Source organism: Osmia lignaria, chromosome 16 (genome assembly GCF_051020975.1).
Source record: "Osmia lignaria lignaria isolate PbOS001 chromosome 16, iyOsmLign1, whole genome shotgun sequence".
NCBI classification, from domain to species: Eukaryota; Metazoa; Arthropoda; class Insecta; order Hymenoptera; family Megachilidae; genus Osmia; species Osmia lignaria.
Genome location: NC_135047.1, coordinates 5,550,372 through 5,565,216, shown reverse-complemented (window position 1 = coordinate 5,565,216; position 14,845 = coordinate 5,550,372). Strand labels below are relative to the sequence as shown.

The following is a 14,845-nucleotide window of genomic DNA, read 5'->3' as shown; positions in this document are numbered from 1 at the left end:
CTCGTCGATTGCCGACCATGCATCTCTGGACAGGATCGTCCATATTTACGAAGTACCGTGTTCGACACTCGTGTTCGATTTGCCTGACCAGCCTGAACGACGACGACGCGTTATAACGTCCAGCTCGTATGCTATACGACCCGCTATATACGCGTGGGTCGTTAATTGAGTAATGAAACGTCTGCCTATATGGCGCAACAATTTGCACTCCGTGGGCTAAATCGTCGACTAGTTAGAACTATCTTGACGCATGATTTAAGAGGATATTGGAAAATACAGCGAAGAAGAGATGAAATGATGGACATTCGCAGGATGAGTCATTTAGGAGTGAAATATATACAAGGATACATTAAATATATAATTTTCAAGGGAACAGTGTAAAATTTAGAATATGAAATAGAAAATTAAATTAAACGTAAGGCTCTCTCCCTGGTCCGTCATTCAAGGGTTACAGAACACGAGGAGAATTAAAAGAGAAGAAGACTGCTGTAACTAACACTACACAAAGAAATGAAGAAAAATTGAAGAAGTATCCAAGCAGCAGGAGTAAATCGAGGAGAACAGGAAAGAAGGTAGACTGTGTAGGTAAAGGAGAATTGTAGAGGAAAAAATAGGCAACGGTGGATCGATTTAAACGCGACCGGACGGATTCAATAACTCTTCCATCGAGTTTGTGCTCGGAACCAGGGAGAGTTCCAAGGTATTCCGGTTAAACGTGCGTGGCAACCGATATTTACCCATCTCATTATTGTCGGGATTTATGTTACGATCGAGGGAGCTAAGTTTTCTAGCTTGCTACGCTATTAGGCGTACGCGTTCGTCAATTATACGGATCATTCTTGTCGTTCCATCGGCTACAGATCCCGTATCTCGCCGGTGGAATAAATAAATGCCCCCCTTTGGACGTAAGATATGGAGTGAGCTGTGCGCATCGCGAGTTTACACGGTTACGCCGCGTTCCTCGCGCGGACGCATTAATCAGCCCGCGATTTATACCTATTAGCCGTTTTGATAAATCAATTTGCCGGTACGAGCGGAGTAATTTCAAGGTGGTGGCTCGGGTACGGGTCTCGGGTCCGAGGCGCGGTGGAAATTCTTGCGCCGCCTTTGTGTCTGCTCCCGAGGTTATTTTAAGTACCAAACAGGGGGCCGGCTAGCACGCGTGTATCGATATTTCAACGTCGGACCGTGTTATGCGATGGAAGATGTATCCGAGAAGGTGGATGTCTTTCGAGGCCGAGCTCCTCTGCCTGCGACAGTTTTTCTCCTAACGACTAACTCTGCAGAAAAGTTTCGAGAACGGGCTCTGGACGTCCTTTTCACGTCGGAGAAGAAAGTTACGGCAGATTGCGTGTTAAATTTTTGCGCAAGATCCGAGATAGAAGGGTTTCTTTCGTGGAAGAAAAATAAATTTGTGAAGTTGATTTGCATACATTAAAATGCTGGGCACAGAAATTTTCTGAGGTAATTTATTCAATAAACTATTTCATCTGATTTATTCATTAGAAATATTGTAATATGAAGTATATTTGACGAGAAGACGATGAATGTCTTACTAGTGGAGTATGACTACGTCTGACCGCAAGGCACAATCTACTTAAGGAGATACACTTTCCTGGGGCATCCAAAGAAAGGCAAAGTTTCGGAATTTTTTTCATGGACTATTATTGAATAAACAATGTAGATATTTTTTATATATATAAATGTAACTTTCAACTTTATATTTCAATTTTTGAAAAATAAATATGTTACAAAATGACGAAGTTATTCATTAATTCTGAAACCTCTTCTACCATTTATGACAAGAAATGACACACCTTAAGTAAAATATTCTTTTCCTAATTTTGCCAATGTCTGCATATACATTTAAATAATCTTAAACAATGTCATTAACTCCAAGTCCTCGTTCATGAAACTTTTATTTCTCCTAACTGTTCAAGCCAGCACTTTCAATCATGCTATCTGCACGCATGTACCCTTTCGATATTCCCTTAACGAGTTTAATTAATCTTGTCGTTATTACGCCGCTCCCTGTATGCAAAGCGACCGGCTGTCCGATCGGGCGATCGCAAAACGTCACTCAAAGTCAGTCGAGTCGAGGAACGAAACGGTTCTCGAGACGTCGCGTCGCGTCGTGGTTCGTCGCGTCGCGTCGAGTCGCGGTGCATTCGGCCCGTTATGCTTCGATGAGAGAAGCGATCAATGGAGTCGATCGATCGTGGCGCGATGCGTCCAGTTGCGCGTCGATTCCGCGTATTTTCTGCTGCGATTCCTTCGCTTCTTGTCGAACGATCCGCAGGACTTTCTTGCGGAGAAGCGGCGTCCTTCGACGAGAAATAAAAAGCCGCGGTAGTCTCGGGGCCGTTGAGCTTCGATTCGCAGCGTTCTCGCGCGAGAAAAGACGAACAAAGTAATGGGAACGTCGATTCTGGCAATCGATAAGAGACTCGCATATTGCACCATCCTTTAAGATGCAATGACACGAAGAAAACGCATCGAACAGAATAAGGTCGGTGAATATTGTTCTACGAACAATTGGAAGGCAAGGTCGCTTTTGCATAAGCGTTTCAGGGTCATGGAACTGAAGAACGTCCACGTTTTTTGAACGAAACTTGTTTTATTTACTCCTTTGCATAGATAGAATACCATTCGAGTGGAATGCAAAATGACAATCGTCAGAACAAACATTCTTCTACAAAGCTGTAGAATGTTTGAACGTGAAAATGATAAATGTAATATGAAATCACCTGGGACAATTTTATTAAGTAGTACATGGTCGTAATCAATTTTATCGCTTAAATTAACACCAGAATATTCCATAAAATAAGATGGAAGTACAAAATCAGCCAATAAACGGGAACAGTAATCATCATTAAAGGCTGACTTGATGGAACGAAACAGCCTAGATCAAATTCAATTACGTGTCCGAGTATATCAGATCAATTTATATCGATACGCATCTTTATAATTCATCGAGAGCAATAAATTACTGAGAGAATGGAACAAGAAATACGAGAATAAAACCGAGGCAGTGAATACTCTTTGTGTTTTATTATTGTTTAATCGCTCGATCGGATTTCCTTTCCTAATTAACACTTTGAACTCTGCAGATAACCAACCCAGTCAAAAATCAAAATCTAACACTTGTAACAAACGTGTCAAACGAACCGCATCAAGTGCATACAATGCAATTATATTTCATCTGCAGGCAACTTTCAGTCCCGGCAACAGAATTTCCTCGTTCGAAGCTCAGAGGACTGCTATCCCACGGGCAGAGCGGTGAAACGAATGGGTTAGCAAAGAGAAACAAACCGTCCAGCATCGTCCGCTACGATTTCTTTCAACCGCTTGAGCGATCGTTCGATCCCAAGGTTCCTCGAAATGAATATAATTAGAGCAAGAAGGTCGTGCCTCGAGTGTACACGCATACGAGAGTACCACGTTAATAACCGACGAAGGAGGATCTCGCGCCTGTACGTGCGTCGAAGGGCACAGGGCTGACGGGCTACACGGCGGCACTCGATTAATTGGAGGATAACCTCCTTCCTGGCGGTCAATGTCATTTGCATGGCAGCAGAACTAGCCGCTTCTTTTCTGCGTAGGCCGTCAATACACGGGCGTAGAAAACGGACGAAAGAAAAGTCCAGTGGAAAAATGGAAGAAAACGGAGGAGGATAGGCAGAGACAGAACGAGCCCATTAAAGTACAGAGTTCATGTACGCCTGGAGCATCGAAACGTCACCCTTGAACGCATTTATATGGCCTTCCGTTGGTCAGATAATAATATATGGAACTTCGATTTCGAAGGGATAGCTTCGCTTGTTAAACGTTGAAATGTAATAAAAGTTAATAAATTCATCCCTTAATGATTCCCCAGTCTTTACCCTTCCTCTGAGCACCCATCCCATCTCATCATTTGTCACAGATTATAGTCTCGTAAAATCTACCCTAAACTCTCCACAATCAAGTAGCTAGAATCTTTGATTCCAAACGTTCTAACTCTTCCATCGTGTCTAATGAAAGAAGCCATAAAACAGTCTGTCAAAGGTTGGCAATGCGGAACCGGTGTAGCTTTCGATCAGATGTCTCGCGTCACCTCGGTCAGAAGTCACGTCCCTAAGGAATCAAAGATTACGTCGTGACTCGGTTGAAGCTCACGCGAGGACCATCACGATTCTTCGCTAACCCCGTCATGGATGCGCTTACTTAAGAATTCTCCCTTGAGAATTACTGCGATCGTAGGGTCGCACGTTCCGGCGTACGATGAAACGCAATAGGGAGCCAGGCTTGAAAATTGTCCGACACGTTTGACGATACGGTGACTCGCGTCCTGCGAGAAGCATACCCGTCCCCGTCTCGCAGTTACACGCCGTATAAATGACCGTGCTTTCGTAGATGGCCGATATCATGGTGAATGTTCAGCCAGTTGGAGTAAAACGATTCACGTAATCGCGCGCAGCGTGGGACGAGACGGCAAACGACGAATTTCCGTGATTGAAGGAAGCTGGCACGGATTTGATGCATCGATCTTAGCGTGGGAATATTCTTTGGGGGATGCCAAGTCTTAGATTACAATAAAGTTCTATCCATACGATGAGTTAAAATGAATTTCCTTTTCAAGCATAGAATTGAACGGAACACGTTTCATGTTCGTTCGAAAGGGACGAAAAAGATTCCAACGCAACGAAGCAATCATCTTACCGGGCGATCGTAATTACAACAATACGCGAGATAACACGCGGCCCGATCCTCGGCAAACAAATCAATCTAGAAAACACGATCAACCGTTCGCGATCTCTCTTACCCCACGTCCACTATCGCGAAACGTGTAATTTTAGCTGAAAGAAACGTTGCTCGAAGCAACGACAGGGAATAGAAACTTGTTGAAAGCAATTGAACCTATCTGCTTTGCCACCCCGTACGTTCTCCTACCACGTACCGGTAATTACAGGATATCTGGAAACTCCGACACTGTTCACCGACTTTGTCTTATCCATATTCCGTTCTGAAAGCGTTCAGATATACCTCGACCCGTTTCACTTCCGAGGAAACGGGACAAGCCAATAATTTAGCGGTTTTGTTACTTCTTGCCTGTTGCTGTATCACGTTCAACGCAAAGTGCTTCGCGTTTTAAGCTCGGTTTACATGTTCCTACAATTTGCATAAATTCAAACAACTGTATTACCAATAAATTTCTTAGTATATATAAAAATATATATCGAATGTACAAGGGAAATTTTTAGCCCTGCGTATAACATTCTTAGGCACTTGCATCAATTTTATGCAAATAATCTGGCGGAAGAGATTGTCGTTCGCAGCAGACTTGAAATTTCTATCCACAGGTAACGATCTACCTGTACGAACTTCGATTGGAAAAAAAAAATCATCTTGTGCAAATTGCACGAGAGTGTAAACTCAACTTTACACGCTCGAAGCCACTGTGCGCAACGAATCCTCTCGTTTCATCGTCTCGTACTCTTCCTCCCGTCTTTTCGTCTCTGTTTCTCGTTAAGAAAGCGCCTTCGATCGTGGCCAGTGCAATCACCGCGGCTCGTAGAGCAGTTTCAGCAGAGCGTAGTTTCGATTTCTACGCTTCTTTCAACCGTCTCTCCCGGGTATTATTCAACCGTGCTGCCCTGGCGAACGGTATTCAACGAACCGCGATTTACGAGTACGACCGAAAGCACGACGATTACCAGCGCCGAAGGCGTGTTTCTTTGTACAACAGCCAGGCCACGCCGCTCGGACTCCGCTCGATCGGCTATGCAACCGTCCGAGAGGATCCGGAGAGGATCGGTAGCCTGGCCTTTCCAGCCGAGAAAGAAGAACTGGAACGAAGAACAGGCGCAAGAAGCATACTACCGCGCCACGGCACGATCGGGTTAATTATTAGTTAGCCCTTTCTCTACGGCACCCGTATATCTTCGAGATTCTCTTGCCCCGGGGCGGAAAAATAGTTGCTTGGGTACGGAACGCGCACCGCGTGGGAGGTCTCGTTGAACGAAAATAGGCTCGTCAGCCTTTCCTCTGCACAGATGTTTCTTTAACCCTTTTTCTTTAACCCTTTCGACCCAACATACGTCCTGCCCGAGGTAGAAATTTTCATACGTGTAAACTATGAGTTGGAAAATCGTTGGAAAAAGTTTAGACACTCGACTAGATGTAATTCTGATTGCAATTAGAAAAACCGTAATTTAATATTGTGAGTTTATTTGGAAATTATAATGAATTGAAGAATGTAATTTTAGAATTTTTAACACAGTATCTTGCAATAACTGTGCACCTCTATGTAAGTTTATACGACTAGCCAAATATAAATATGCAGACAGAATTGCAAAAGTTAAGTGTTGCTAAACTTTTCCACTTGGTACCGGGTAATTAAGGACCAACTTAGTAAAAGTTTAAAGCTGCTAGCCACTTAATAAACGTGACTTTTAAATTCGGGAAAATTCTTTCTGTATTTACATATTAATACCTAATACCAATTAGAGAGAGTTATAAAGTTGTAACTTTAATGTGTCATCACCCAATAAATTCATGTTACACTTAAAAATTGAATCTTCTTCAAGAATCACATTTCTTCTTCGAAGAAACAGACACTAGATTCTAGATCATTAGCAAGATAAATCTCTAAATCATCGGGTAGAAAAATATCTCGGCCGGGTGTCATAAATTACTGTATAGTAGCCGATGAAATCAGGGAGCGAGGTAGCGATTTTCAGCGAGATCAAACGGACTAAAGAGATTCCCGTGGATGCGGCACAGCGGAAAAAGAGGAACGGAAATTCTGTATCGTTTGATCGTTGGTAGCGCGAATGGGGCGCCATAGGCGAATACCGTTGCATCGGTAGATCGCTCAAAGAAAGGAGGACGACGATGAATCGCGGATCGTGAACCGCGAACGGCGTGCCCTGCTGAATCGTTTATCGTGATTTTAGATCGTCGAGAATGCCGGTCGAAACGTGCATTCAAACATGCGATAGATCCACTTCCCGCAACCTGGGAAATTGCCTTCTAACAACTGGGACTCGGTGAATTTCTACTTTGAGAATAACAATGCAGAAACAACTGTTCTTGTTATCCTAGATTTTTTTTACTAAGCTATTGTAACATTGAATAAATTTATATTGCTGAAGAATTTAATGGTAGTGTTAATTAATTTAAAACCATTATTCCATCATGGTAGAAGATAAATTTCGACCCAATTCAAAATTACCTACGTCAGAATTAAATCATCGCCCCTTGTTTCTTGATTTACGAACCAACAACCTACTCCAAACCCTTAAATCACCGGAGATCCTAGGAAAGCTACCGGTGTCCCAGTATCGCGACTAGAAACTCCTTCAAAAGTCCCATTATTTAGGCGGCGTGTCGCTTATCCCGAGCAAAAAGCATCCCGTTTGATTTACAACCACGCCGACGACGATGCGGTGCAACGTTGAGATGCATCTGCATCGCGTGGCACCGTGCACCTTTTTATCCCTTAGCTCGAATTGGCCAAGGTCGCGTCGGTCGTAACCTTAGTGGTTGAAAATTTATAGCCACGAATGGCCTTGTCAGCTGGTAATCATCCTGAACAGTGAGGCTAGCTCGTAACGTTCGACGGTTCCTCGAGGAACGAGTAGAAACTGGCCACGGCCGATGATCGCGGCATCCTTCGATTCAATTCGCTCACCCTTTGTTCCCTGCAACTACCATCCCTTTTCTCTTGCTCTTGTTTCTCATTTCCCTCGTTCCCGCGCCCTTTTCTCTTTCTTTTATCCGACGGACAGTACGCAACGCACATAAAACGGGACCGGGAGCAACGCTAACGAGCGCAATGCCGTACATTGCTTGGCTCTGTTGATCGTAAACCTTCAACCTCCGCTTCTCGTAACTCGATCCTTTTCTGTTTGAGAAGTTTGAGTGGACTCCTGCATCGTCCACGCTAATTGATTCCCACGACCGGTCGTTAATTATCCCGAGAGACGTGTCACGGACGACGTCGAACATCGCGAAACTGCAATAACCATCAAACTATTAGCGAGGCGACGTAATGAAAAGAGATTACAGGTTGATTCACACCAGATAGTGCGTGACGAAATCGAGCGATGTCAATGTTAAAGACTTGATTTGCGACGAGTCGAGAGAGTAATAAACCTTTTCTAGGATCATTATTGATTAGAAACTCGAGACTAGAATCGATTGACCGTTCCATTCCCGTGTTTTAACGAGCGTGCGTAGATTTGTACTCGCCTGATGATCGTGTTACCGCGAATTAATGCCAGTCGTGTAAGAGACGTTCCTTTTATACCTACGTACCGACAGCTAACGACGATCAACGTGCGAGCAACATGTTTTTAATTTCAATGGACCATTATCTTTGAATTTTTTTGCTGGCTCTCTTCAATGACTTGGAGTTGGCGCAAACGTCGACGGATATTTTATGGGACATTAAATCATGGAATATTAAGTGACGGTTAAGCAACGCCTGTATTATTGGCGCTCGATTAGAATTGCAACTTTGACGCTTGTACGTGAGGCGTGAAATTGATGCTGAAACGAGGAGGAAGTATACTTCTTTCGCGAGGTTTGCATTATGGTGAATCTTAATGGACTAGAGAGAAAAATAAAGGATTCTAGGTTCGGGGAAGACGATTCATCGCTTCGTACTGCTTTTCGTTCGATTAGTTCCGGATGTCAAACGATCCAGATATAGAACGTGCAGTGTTACTTTAAACATACAATGCTCAACGATCTCGCGTCGGCGTGGAAGCCGGTACACGTAACGGAGCTGTGCTGCGATTTCATTGTACATTGGAGATTACTTTCAGAGATTGGAGCTGCTTGTCTGCCACGTTTGAGTTTCAATTTTATTATTTGCAATCTCCGTGTTTCAACTAGAATATGTTTCATTGGGCAATTTTCTGGTGTCTATTATAAAACAAAAATATACTGGAAAAATAATTTTCAGAGAAACAGTGTAAAATTAAGAAAATAAAATTGGGACCCTCTCCATGGTCCGCCGCCTTTGATAAAAATTTGATATGCAAAATACTTTACACTTTTCACTATTTTAAATACGATAACTACAGGTACATTCGAGAAGGATGGAATAAATACAAGTATTATTGAACCTAATGGTACACTTACATAAGTTTGATAAGTAGTTTGACTGGTTCGCTTTCAGAGCTGCACCTGACGTTAGAATAATTATATAAGCACTGAACAGGCTGGAGGTAGCATGTGCATTAACACTAGACAGTTACTTCGCCAAGAGCTGAATTTCAGAAAAAAATCTAAACGGCACCGTTAGTCGTCCTCACGGTTCGATCCTACTCTCTCCTATGTCTTACATGTATTGTTCCTTCCGTGTTTGTGTCCTGTCCCACGCGTCTCCCACGCGAAATCCATATTTCATCGGGTTGAAGATGATGGAACAAGTACAATTTATGGTTTTAAATTATAACGTGTTCAATCATTAGAGACGAGAAATTCACGTGCACGAAGCAGGCCCGGCACACAGACACAAACCTCGACCGAAACGTTTGAAGTACTGGAAACAACTGAGCTCCGACCCTGAGTCGAGCGCGTGAATTTGTAAACATATGCTGACTCGTCTCGTTGGACGAATTATATATTTCTTTGAAAAACCTACTTTATTTTCTTTTTTATACCAGTACGCAAATTGAATAATTAAGATTCAAGGAAATTGATAATTATAAAATATTCTTATCATTTCCATATTACGACGACAGGGTTGGGCAATATTTAACGGTATCAAGGATTAAAGTTTATATATTCGTTATTAAAGACGAAAATAGGTATTTTATTGCTAGTTGGACCAATGATTACCCGTTAAAATACTGATCGTATTTGGATTCCAATTAAAAACTAATAATATTCTTAATTAGCAATTAGTGGTTATTACTAAATATTTATTCCAATTAATAATCATTTAGTATTAATCAATTATACCTAACACTGGCATATCTAATGACCACCTTAATGACCAAAATAAAAAGAAGAACGAATCTGAAGGTGTACACCTAAATTCCATTAAGACGACACAAACTCTTCAAATAAACCCAGAAATAGCTCGAAAAGAAACTTACCACGACAAGCCCCGTAATAATACGACTTCTTTGCATTTTCACTTGATCACCGGTGCAGTTAGAACGTTTCTTGCGGTGCGCTTTAAAATATCAACTGACCACAGGACTCCATTTAGTTTTGTACGCGGAATCGCCCGTTGGCTGGAGCCTCCGTCGAGCGACACGCTTTTTATTCATTTTCATCACGCATGCAGATAGTTTTTTACCGGAGCATAGAGGCGGTTGATAACGTACAAGACCTTACGAGGGCCGGGTTAATTGAAAACAGGTGTGCATAAACAGAGCAGGGACGCGTAGGGACGTTCTTAAGTACCCGCTACCTTTTTCCCTGCGTTTTAATGTGTCAGAATCATTCTGTAAAAATCCTGCCGTCGCATTAAAGCGGAATAGCTTTTTGTCGATCGGCCAACGTAATTCGCGCACATCGTTCTTCACGTCCGCCTCTTCTTTGTTCCCAGAGAGAAAGTTATTAAGCAATCGCGCCCTTTGAAATCAATTTACTGTTTCCAACGAGCATTCAATCGAGATAAAAGTAACATTGATTTCAACGAAATCATGATCAATGAGAATACAAGGATACACGATCGTTCAATTATAATTAATACACAACAGAAGGTTAATATCCTCGGATCGATGATATCGATTTCATACTTTCAACTCGTTAACCCAGTCATTTTTCAGGCTGAAAATTGCTCCTTTTCTCTTACACGAGCATCGTAAAAGCGAATATAGAACAGTCGATTTATCTTCTGTAGGAGATGAATCTCCTTCTTAATTAAAACACGATGGTAAAATTAAATACAACAATGTTACAGTAAATTCATTAAATTTCGCGTGTCTTTCACTTCAAGTAATAGTTAATTGTTTCTTTTTTATAATAGCATTGATATTATGAAACCTATTTTGTAATTCTAACTATAATTTCAATAGCTATCATTTGCAGACTTTCCGGTATCATAAATTTTAATTTTTTAATATTTTTTTTTATTTATATCGAACGAAACGGATGTGCAGATGGAAAAAATAAGCCGTTCGATTAATACTGACAAGTAGACGCATCTGTCTTATTAATGTTGCTATCATCGTGGCAAGAGGATGGAGGACACGGTCGGACTGATTATCGCGGCATCCCTAGGTCGAAATAGTTGCTCGATAGCGAGAAGCTGCAGATATCTTAGTCGATTAATCGTGTCCATGATTATCAGGTGCGCTGGTCATTTTATCATTCAACACACGGATAGATCCTCGCCACGGGCGGTCTTCTGGCCGGTTGATCGACATTGAACAGCTGCCATCCCAAACGAGTTCGATACGAAACGATCGTGCGTTCTTCATCCCTTCGTACGGCTATTAGCCGGGCCGTGATAGGAAAGTAATTACCGATGCATAAATCCATCGGAGTCGAGTGGCTTTGCCGCGGCACCAAGAAACCGGACGTCAAGAATTCCGTTCGTAACTCGCGATGCGTAAGTAGATGTCACGTATCTGGCTCGAACGTTTTGCCTTCGCTTACTTAAAGCGATTCTTGCATCTCCTTTTATCCAACTCGTTCCCCGTTGATCCGAGAACCAGGAAACGTTTGAGGGATTATCGCGATGCAACCCGACCGAGCAGTTATCCTCGGCCGTTCCTCCGTTTAAACTTCAATTACTTAATTAGCAATATAAACCGTGATATCGAACGGTTCGAGAACGAGCACACTCTTTATAAGGCACTTACATCGTGCCTCATCCAGGTGGGGAGGATTAACGGTTGGTGCACACGTGGACGACGGATATGGTGCTCTCGACGAGCCGCGACATACGGGCTCGACCGGACTCGTGTCTTCGGTCGGTGTTAAGTCTTCCTCGACAAGGGAACGGTTCCTTTTTCTTTTTTAAGAACTACCTTCGAATGATGCAGTTTAAACGGTGTTAAATAGTTGGAAATTTAGTTCAATTTTTGATTTAAAAACCTATGACCAGCGAAATTTGGATCAATCGAGACCGAAATTTAAAAAACATATTTTGGAACAGTTTCATATATTGGAAGAATAATTTAAAATTTAGAAAATGAGAGCATGAAAAATTGGGGCTCTCTTTATGGTCCGTCCTCCCAGGGATAATCACAAATGAACACTGATTCTATTTATATAGAACAAAGCAGACCTCATAAAAGGAAGAATAGGAATAAAATTCATCAGAAGAGACAAACAAGAAAATTCTTTATCGACCACAATGCAAATTATCGTCGTTGGAACGTATGAAACTAGCTATTACAAAGGCTCATCCGTAAGAAAGAACAGCTCGCGATCGATCTTCTTCGTGCGTGCAATTTCATCGTGCGCGTTGATCAAGCAGGTAGGCGCGTGCATTCTCGCGCGATGGATCGATACGTAGGCGTTCGCGGGGCTCGAAAGAAAATCGCAACGCATCCTCTCTTTTCTCCGTTTCTCTTCGTCCTCGCTGATCGACTAGATGGAACGCATTACTCACAGTCGCGAGCACGTAGCCAAGCACGATTCTAACAGCGGTAATATGCTACGGCGGCTGGATACTGCGCGCCAGTTGCATCGATCTTGCCCCGATGTATCGACGAGTCGACGAAATAGTAAATCAACGGGTGGTCCGTAAAGGGTGGGTGGCGTTGGGTGCACCGGGGTAATCCCGCTGAGGACACCCAGACTCTCTGATGAACAGACGACCGGTGGAAGGAGCTGACCGTATTTAAATCGCTCTTCCGGCGTAATTTACGACTTGTCGCGAGTGCGGCTTTCGCGTTAAAACGTCCGCGTCATCGTAAGTTATTAGCCGTTACCGGGGCCCTTGGTTTTTCGATGTCGGCGCGACGCAATGAGGGATGGGCAATGATGGTTGCCCAGAGAATTCATTTGCTGCTGGATGCTTTACAACTTTCCCGGTCTTAATGCTTTTAACAGTCGGTGTTCAAAAATATTCAGAGATCATGAAATAGGATGCGGTGGGAAAGTATGCGTTTTATTACCGATGGAATCCTTATCGGATTCTTAAGATATTCATGGGGAAAAATTGGCGGAGTAATAGTTAAGGCTTTTAGACTTAACCGATTGATCTTGGGGGAATTAAACTAAGAGCATTATAAACGCAACTGTTATTAATTTCATTCGATCATGCAACGAAAAAAGATGATACATAGTATCCAACTAGTTGATTGGATCTATTTGCATCGCTCTTCAACCATTTAAGGATTTGATTAAGTCGAGATTGATCAGCGTGAAAGTTTATGGGCCGCAAAGAAGAAACCGAATATAAATCATTTCTGATTGATCGAATATTGGCGGATAGTTATGGTTGATTTACCTTGGTTCGTGATTGTATGGTAGCGAAGACCATTAAACGACGTTACAGATTTAAAGCCGTTTAATTGCATGCCTATATTAAAATATTTTATGGTCTTAACGTGTTTCATTGAGGAATATGAGATAATCATAATTCAAAGGTATTTGGAAAGTTTGCTCATAAAACAGATAGTGTTTATGGAATTTACGGTTATTCATGATTTTTGCACGATATGAATTACCGCATATTCCTGAAGTAATAAATGAGTAATAATTAACACGGTAATAACACTTTCAAATAACTCTTTCTAATAAAAAGTAATCTCAGCCCCAATGATTCGAACATGAAATACTTCAACTATGACCTAGCTAGGAATTATTAACAAATTATTATTGAAAAATCTACCATTGCACTCTAGCAATGTAAACTAAGTTTCAGTGGCAGATAAGAATACGTCTCGCGGATTCGTTCCACATTTGGTACGGGGATCTTTTTTACGGTACGTCTCTGACGACCGATTAGGAACGCACCGATGATGCCTCCTCTTTCAGGCTGTATAATTTCACGCTGTGACACGGTAAAACATAGCAAGCAAACCCTTTCTCTAACTCCCCATCTTTCGATACTACCTGTGTGGGCAGCTTCTTTTCTTCCCTTTGACACGCGGACTCTTCTTGATATAAATCCTACGTTTTAAACCGAGGAGGCCCGATTACATGTGAGTAATGTCTCCCTATCCCCGATCTCATCCTTTTTCTACTCGCCGAGTAGTTTGCCTGAGATTTACGCGACACAGATCTCCCGCCGTGTCGCGCGAATTGAAATTCTTAATCGGTACTCGCCACGTGATTCATGGGACCCCTTGAATCGCTATTGTAACGAGAGTTTCGGTGCTTGGAATTGCCACGACTTTACACGCTCGTATGCACCTTTTTCTCTCGATGTTTTTCCCATCATGATCCCTTGATTCATTGATAAGGAGTCATTGATAAATCTATCCAGAGGTGCTTCCATAAATGCCCTCTTTATTTCATTCCCTATGAACGAATTAACTCGACTATCTAATCATCAAATAAAAAGATAAGAATCTTAGGAAATAAAATATTTGAAATCAGACAATTTATAAAAATTTCAAAATGAATAAATAAAAAGGATGGAACTTCCTTTCTTTCGTACCATATTGTATGGGAATTGATAAGAAAGGGAGACGAAGAAGAGTACCACAAATTGGTTCATCGTTAAAATCAACGAAATGATCACCTTAGAATACACCATTCTCCAAATTACCATACTCAGAGGTAATTTCACAGAAGAAGGAAAGGAGCGAAGAAAAAGTTGAACGGCAAGCAAACGTAGTTTGCGGTTGCACCGAAGCGGGATGACATTCCGTTCGTCGCCGTTAAAAAAGCATCGAGTACTCGAACAAATGATATTACAGCGAGATTGTCCCCCGAC

The 14,845-nt window shown here is 42.2% G+C and overlaps 1 long non-coding RNA gene across 2 annotated transcripts in view; it reads right to left on the bottom strand.

Annotated features, from left to right (window-relative positions):
* The window catches only part of LOC117600965 (uncharacterized), a 138,015-nt gene that overhangs the window by 37,199 nt on the left and 85,971 nt on the right, over positions 1 to 14,845 (bottom strand). Inside the window, exon 1 of one of the 2 annotated variants that reach the window (XR_013063594.1) lies at positions 9,133 to 10,054. The exons of the other annotated variant lie outside the window; for it this stretch is intronic. This is a non-coding gene — a long non-coding RNA (uncharacterized LOC117600965). Of the gene's footprint in view, positions 1 to 9,132; positions 10,055 to 14,845 lie in introns of those variants that run through there. 2 annotated transcript variants of the gene reach the window in all.